Below are 7,621 nucleotides of genomic sequence, written 5' to 3'. Positions count from 1 at the left end.
GAGAAGGCCCTTGCCCAGGTTCACAAAACAAGTTAGTAGAGAAGTAGAGATTATAGTTGAAGTCTCTCCACTCCGTGGTAGAGCACTTTCAATGGCATTGTGTTGTCAATCCGATTCTAAAATCCTGGCAAGCAGTTAGAGACAACAGACTAAAGATACACATAGCAGCAGGGATAGATCTTGAAAAATACAGTGTGTTGTACAAAAGTAAGAGACAGAATGAGATACATAATCCAGTGCTATTTACATAAATGTGAAACATGTGCACACGTTATGAAAATGCACATTTTGCAAGAATAAAAACAGTTGCACATGGGATGCCTGGGTGACTCAGTCGGGTAAGCATCTGCCTTCGGCTCAGGTCATGCTTGTGCTCTCTCTCTCTCTAGCAAATAAATAAATAAAATCTTTTAAAAAAGCCACACAGTCAATGCATTAAAGAGTTACCTACAAGGGTGGGGAGAGGAAAGAAAGTAAAAGAAAATAAGTAGGGGCACCTGGCTAGCTCAGTCCATAGAGCATGCCACTCAATCTTGGGATCATGGGTTCGAACCTCCTGTTGGGTGTAGAGATTATTTAAAAAAAGAGAGAGAGAGAAAATGAATGAATGAATGAATGAATGAATGGAACAGGACTTCCAGGCCAAAGAAACAACTAAGTAATATGTTTAACTCAACTCTCTGCACTTAAGTTTAAAAATAAAATAAAATACTATAATCTCTGCCTTCTTGGGAGTTTTATTTCTAACAGTATGTGTAAAATTCAAAGCAGGTAGGATGTCACTGATTTTTAAAGATCCTCCCATCCTCTCCTTAGCCTCTATCCTCAGTTAGGCCTCAGTTTCTCTCACTTGGACTCCTGGGGCAGCTTTCTCCTTGGTCTCCCTGCCTCCACTCTTGCCCCATCCAATCCAATGCAGTTTCCCACAGAGAAACCAGAATAATCTTTCTCACACAAAAATCTGATCATGGTTTGCTCTCTTTTGTTTAAATACCCTTCAGTGACTTAGTCTGTGAGCAAACAATATAGCTTTTTCTATCTGGCTTCTTTCACTCATCATAGGTCATTTGGTGATCCATTCTGCTACATTATGAGTTTTTTGAGGAAAGAGACAGTGTTTTATTAATCTCTAAATCCCCAATACCTCGCCGAGGGCTGGGCACTTGGTGGGAGCCCAGTGAGTATTTGAGGAATGAACGGATGCATGATTCCCCTGAGACTTTGTAATTAAACTGGTCATTTCCCCATCGTCAGTGGGGCCCCAGCTTCAGATCCCTGGGTGATGCAGGTGAGTTGCTAGGCAACAGCATGAGGTTGGCTCCGGGGTCACAGTGGAGAGTGTGCTATGGAGGCCTGAGGCTGAGGTAATTGGAAACACTTCTATTCAGCAGCCTCTGAACTGCCTCTAGTTTCGCCCCTCCGGCCCATCCCCCACACAGCTGCAGGAGGGATCTTTCTAAAACAGGCACAGACCATAGCACTCCCCTGTTCCAAAACCTTTGGGCTCTCAGTTGAGGAAACAAAGGTTCAGAGATTTGAAATAACTTGCCCAAGGTTCATATAACAAGTAAAGTATAGAGCTAAACTCAGGTTTTTCTGATTCCAAAACCCAAGCCCTTTCCAGTATTTTGATTTCGGACAAGCTGAATTTGGGGTGCCCACAGATCATTGACTGGAGAGATCCAGGAGTCCATGGATGGCACTGCTGCCCTTCCCGTCAAAGACTTCCATGGAGTAGGTGCTTCAGCAACAAACAAAAGATATAAGGCCAGCAGACCAGTTTCCCGTGAGAGAAAGGATGATCTCGAAGGTTCCGTACAACTTGGTATCTAGAGTTCCAATTAGTGGACTCGGATCCAGATAGCAGGAACATCTGGCCCCTAGAGCCTGTCTGCCTGACCTCACTGATCCCAGAAAGGCACAAAGGAGTGGTAGACTGGAAGAATAGAGGAGAGCTGTCAGGAAAGGAATCTAGGACAAAAAGACATTTTGAACAATGAGAAGAAGGGGAGAGAACAGGGAGAGAGAAGGGGAATGTGATAGAGACAGTTCTAATGTCTGGATGTGTGAATTTAGGAGAGATTTAATAATCTGGTTGATGCCTACTTTCCTGGGTGAAATTGTAGTTCTTTAAAGCATTCATTCAATCACTCATTCCACAAATATTTCTTGGTTGAACCATGTACTCTATACTGCAACCACACTGAACTTCTCACAATAAACAAAAGCTCTATCCCTCTCCACCATTTGCATACACACACAGTTCTATGGGAAAACATGGCAGTAAGTCTTAGTCTAGATGTAGGAAGGAAAGGAGGCATGTGAAAGAAAAAAAGGAAGTGTCATCCAAATAGACACCACAAAGATGTCAGGTGTTAGGCCAGGAAGGGGGAGCAGGGAACTGGTTTAGAGAGAGCAACAACATGTGTAAAGGTTCAGAGGCAAGACAGCATGGAGCATTTGGACAATTGGAAGAAGCTTCTCATGGCGCATTCCTATGCATTCTTTTCTGCTCAAACATGTCCCCTGTCCTTGTGGAGCTGTTCCCAATTATCCCAGGGAGAATTGGATCCTTTCCTATTTCCTGAAGCCTTATGATGTCTTTTCTTAAAGGATTCATTACATGATATTGTCACTTATCTGGATTGTAATAATTTGTCTGTTCTCCTAAAGACCGTAAGTTCCTTGAAGGCCGGAAACTATGTCTGATTCTGCTTGATGACAGCAACTAGTAAACAGTGGCAATTAGTAAGTGTTGTTGAGTGACGGAATGAATGAACAAACTCTTCATTTGTCTTTCTTCTCCACTAAACTATGAGTTGCTTAAGGGCAGGGATCCTATCTAATTCATCTCTAGGAACTTTCTGGCTTTTGAGTATAGTGGAGAGGGTACAGGCTTTCAGGGACAAACAAAGGGCAAATGTCAGCTGAATCAGGTATTAACTACGTGACCTTAACCTTCCTTGCCTTCAGTTTCCCAATGGTCAGGTGAAGCAAAAATTCCATTTTCACAGGGCTTCTGGAAAGGTTGAATGAAAAAATGTGTATGATGTGCCTAGCACAATGCTCAGCACATAGTAAATGCTGGTTGAATGAATGGGCAGATGGTGGTATGGCAGTGGTTGAAGAGAAGACATAGGAAAAGAGACACAAGGAAAAGATGATTCCCTTTCAACCCCAGAGGGAAGAGGATTATTTTTCCCTCATCACTGAGACACGATTGAAGCACTGTGCCTCCTGCTCAGGGACCCCAAATTCTGGTTCATAACCCTCTAACTCATTGTTGCACGCTCAGTCCCCCTTAGACCTTCCCACTTTCCCCATTGTCTTTTCATTCTTTTGTATTATCTGTGAGTGCCAGTTCATCTCCCCAAACTGGAAGTCCTTGGAGAACAAGGATCAGGATGGATTAATGCCTGGCACATGGGGAATGGTTCTCGTTAATCACACGTGAAGTAGAAATATAAAGGATACTAAGTCTGATGAAAAGGCAGCCTACTGGGGCACCTGGGTGGCTCAGTCAGTTAAGTGGCTGGTTCTTCATTTCAGCTCAGGTCATGATCTCAGGATTTGGAGATCTAGCCCCTAGTGGACTCTGCACTTAGTGGGGAGTCTGCTTCTCCCTCTCCTCTGCCCCTCCCCCTGCTCGTGGTCTCTCACACTCACTCTCTCTCTCTTAAATAAATAAATAACATTTTAAAAATAAAAATAAAAAAAGAGGGGCACCTCGGTGGCTCAGTTGTTAAGTGTCTGCCTTCAGCTTAGGTCATGATCCCAGGGTCCTGGGATCGAGCCCCGCATCAGGCTCCCCGCTCAGCGGGAAGCCTGCTTCTCCCTCTCACACTCCCCCTGCTTGTGTTCCCTCTCTCTGTCTCTCTCTCTGTGTCAAATAAATAAATAAAATCTTTAAAAAAAAAAAGAATTATAAAAAATTTTAAAAAGAATGGGATCTTGCCATTTGTGACAACATGGATGGATCTAGAAAGTATTATGCCAACTGAAATAAGTCAAAGACAAATACCGTATGGTTTTGCTTACATGTAGAATCTAAAAAACAAAACGAATGAACAAACAAATAAAAAAGCAGAAACAGACTGCTAAATACAAAGACAAACTGGCGGGTGCCAGAGGGAGGAAAATGAAGGGTGAGCAAAATGGGTAAAGAGGAGTGGGAGGAACAGGCTTCTAGTTATGGAATGAATAAGTCACAAAGGTGAAAGATCTAGCATAGGGAATACAGTTAATGGGATTGTCATGGTGTCGGATGGTGACAAATTGTAGCTACACTTGGAGCATAGCATAACATGAAGAGTTGTCAAATCACTATGTGGTATATCTGAAACTAATGTAACATTGTGTGTCAACTATACTTCAATTTAAAAAAATAATAAAAGGAGCAAAAATTAAAAAAAAGGAGTCTGAATAAAGGAGTCAGGGTGATTATGGGCTCTAATTTAACTCAAAGACATCTTGTTAAAAAAAAAATTCTTCCCTGGTAGCAATTTTCTATTTGAGACCAGTGACTTGGTTTATTGAAAGACCTTAAAGTGTTGTCAATTTGAGCCAAAGAAGGTTCAGAAAGCGTTTTCTTGGCAGGGACTCAATCCTTTCTATTATGTCCATTTCTTTAAACAAAAAAGGATTATAAAAAATCTTTTAAAATTGATTCTCTTGTAAACACTCAAAGAAAGAATGTCTGTCCTGTGGCTGGGGTAATTGACTCTAAGAATAAAGTGGAGGTCTGTGGAGGGGGCTGGGAGAAGGGGGAAAAAAGGTCTTTTAATTGTAAAGACATAAAATGTCTGAATCTTCCCTCCTAACGTATTTAGTGTAATTGGCAATAATTTCCCCCTCCCCCACTCCCTGATTGAGAGACAGCTCACTTCCTATTAGAAGAAAACCAGATCACTAACCTGGGAACCTGAGTCTTGGAAAGAGTTTATTTTACTAGAACAGGCTTCCAGAGGGAACGGAAAGCAGGAAGCCTGTATTTTCTCTCTGCTTCAGTCCACCTGGTACCTGGACTTACCACCATGCTTGTGATTGGCCTCAGCTTTCCCCCCTTTCTCCTGGGACACTTTGCAGCCTCGGAAATATTTGGGCAGATGCTTCCTGTGGAAAATATTTCACAGGACTGCCCTCTGTTATACGGGTTCCTGGTAGAATTATCAAAGGTTCAAAGCTGGGGCCCATATTGAGATATTAGAAGGTATATTGTGCTTTTAAGGGATCTGTTATAATATTAGAAAATTCCCTAGAAATTGCTTTGCATTGCCAACAATTAAAACCTCTTCTTCTTCTTTTTTTTTTTTTTAAGATTTTATTTGTATATTTGAGAGAGAGAGAGAGAAAGAGAGAGCATGAGTGGGAAGAGGGGCAGAGGGAGAGAGAGAAACAGACTCCCTGCTGAGAGGGCAGCCCAACATGGGGCTCAGTCCGAGGACCCCAAGATCATGACCTGAGCCAAGGGCAGACACTTAACCAACTGAGCTACCCAGGGAACCCTAAAACCTCTTCTTTTCTTCAGCAAGCAAACTTTGAAATGTGTTGAATTCCTGGCCCTACCACTTATTAACTATATAGTTTTGGACAGGTTGCCTACGGTCTCTGAAACTAAATTTCTTATTCTGAAAAAAAATTTTTTTTAGAAATAACAATTCCCATCTCCATTGGTTGTTACTAGGTAGAGAGAAAAGGTAAGTGAAAATCTTGGCAAGAGTGATCACTAATAAATTATAACTATTATTAGTGTTATACCCTGGAACCAAAGGGTCAGTTCTGCCCAGTTTTTGAGCCAGTCCTGCCTGACAAATGTACGGGTAGACTGCCTTACCTCTGGTAGCAGGTGGGACCAAGAATTAGACCTGGTTTTGGACAGGCAAGGCTGATTCAGTTGGTATGGCTGGTCTTCAGCTGCAGTTCTCCCACTGAAGGAGAACTGTTGCATGGTTGTCAACCTGCATAATTCCTACTAATCCTAATCTGGGTAGGGAGTGGGAATGGGTCCTTCTCCTTATTTTAGCCACGAGCCGGCATATAGCTGTGAATAGAATGATAACCCAGAACCACAGTTTTCCTCCCATTAGACTCTTTTCAATGTCATTCGCTGCCTAGACTGGCTGCTATTTTCACCTGGTAAACCGGAGTTTCTTGCCGTGCTTACCACCTATCCAGACCATGTCTGAGCTCATCACACTCTGAACATTGTGCATTGGTCTGAGAAGATGCTCAGCCTTTTCCTGACTAGGTCTTTACTTCTCTCTTCCTCTAGCCCAAGAGAAAATGGAAAAGAAATGGGTTAACATTTATGTTACGGATGTTTATGTCGCATAGGACAGTGCCTGGAGAGACCGTTCTGTGACTTTCCTTTTTTAAGGTTCCATGGTTGACCATCCTCCCTTTCTATTCACACAGATGTTCTCCAGACAGGATGTAACACAACTGCAGTGGTTTCCAGTTACTACATCGCAGTCAGTTTCCAGGCCTGCAGCTTTGAGAATACTCCCAGGTCATCTTGATGGAAATTCTGAGTGTCCCCAAACTTCTAGGTTTTACACATGGGTTCTTAGTTTCCTATAGATGGCTAATTTCATTTGTGGAGAGTGGATTTTATTTCAGGGGGAATCTTATTTCCAGGCTTTTTGTGGGTGTCCTACTCTTTGTCATCAAACATCCAGAGAATAATGCAAGGTTGTGGAAATTCAAAGAGAAAGCTTAATTATAATGAGTTCATTCTAACTGTATGGACACACCAGTGGTTCAATGGAAAGAATCAGAGAAGTCTGAGCACATATCTTGATTTTGACCTTTTCAGGATATGTGACTCTGGGCAAAAGGCTTTATCACCCTGAGCTTTTTCTGTAAATTAGGGATTATCATGCCTAGCTTTTATCATTGTGATGAGTAATAAAGATACTGTATGCAAACTCTTTGGCATAGTATAGGCACTCAATAATATAACCATGACTATTGGTATTATTGAGAGAATCTGCCTCTAAAAAGTTAGGGATTATTTCCTCAGAACCAAACTCGCTCTCTTTTTACTTTTTTAGAGTAGAAATTTATCATGCTTCAAAAACAATGCTATAAAAAATAAGAATACATGCTCATAAAAAATTCAAGTAGTACAGAAAAAACACAAGGAAGAAAATAACAGACCACCCTCAATTCTAACACTCAAAATAACATCTTTAATATGTGGTAAAAATCATTCTGGACATCTCTATATGTATTTACAAAGCATAATCAACACATGGAATCCATCCAAAGGGTTCATACTGGACAAAATACTTCATATAAAAGATTTAATAAAAATGTCTTATTGAAATTAATTTAGGAAATAAAAAAACCAAAAGCTGATAAGTGATAGTTATGAGATTATGAAAATAATTGGAGTTGTCTTTTTTTTTTTTAAGATTTTATTTATTTATTCGACAGAGATAGAGACAGCCAGCGAGAGAGGGAACACAAGCAGGGGGAGTGGGAGAGGAAGAAGCAGGCTCATAGCGGAGGAGCCTGACGTGGGGCTCGATCCCGTAACGCCGGGATCACGCCCTGAGCCGAAGGCAGACGCTCAACCGCTGTGCCACCCAGGCGCCCCATGGAGTTGTCATTTTTTTAA

The sequence above is a fragment of the Ursus americanus genome, chromosome 12, assembly GCF_024610735.1.
Source record: "Ursus americanus isolate L20-20 chromosome 12, mUrsAme1.1.p, whole genome shotgun sequence".
NCBI lineage: Eukaryota > Metazoa > Chordata > Mammalia > Carnivora > Ursidae > Ursus > Ursus americanus.
Note: the sequence above shows the minus strand (reverse complement) of the source record.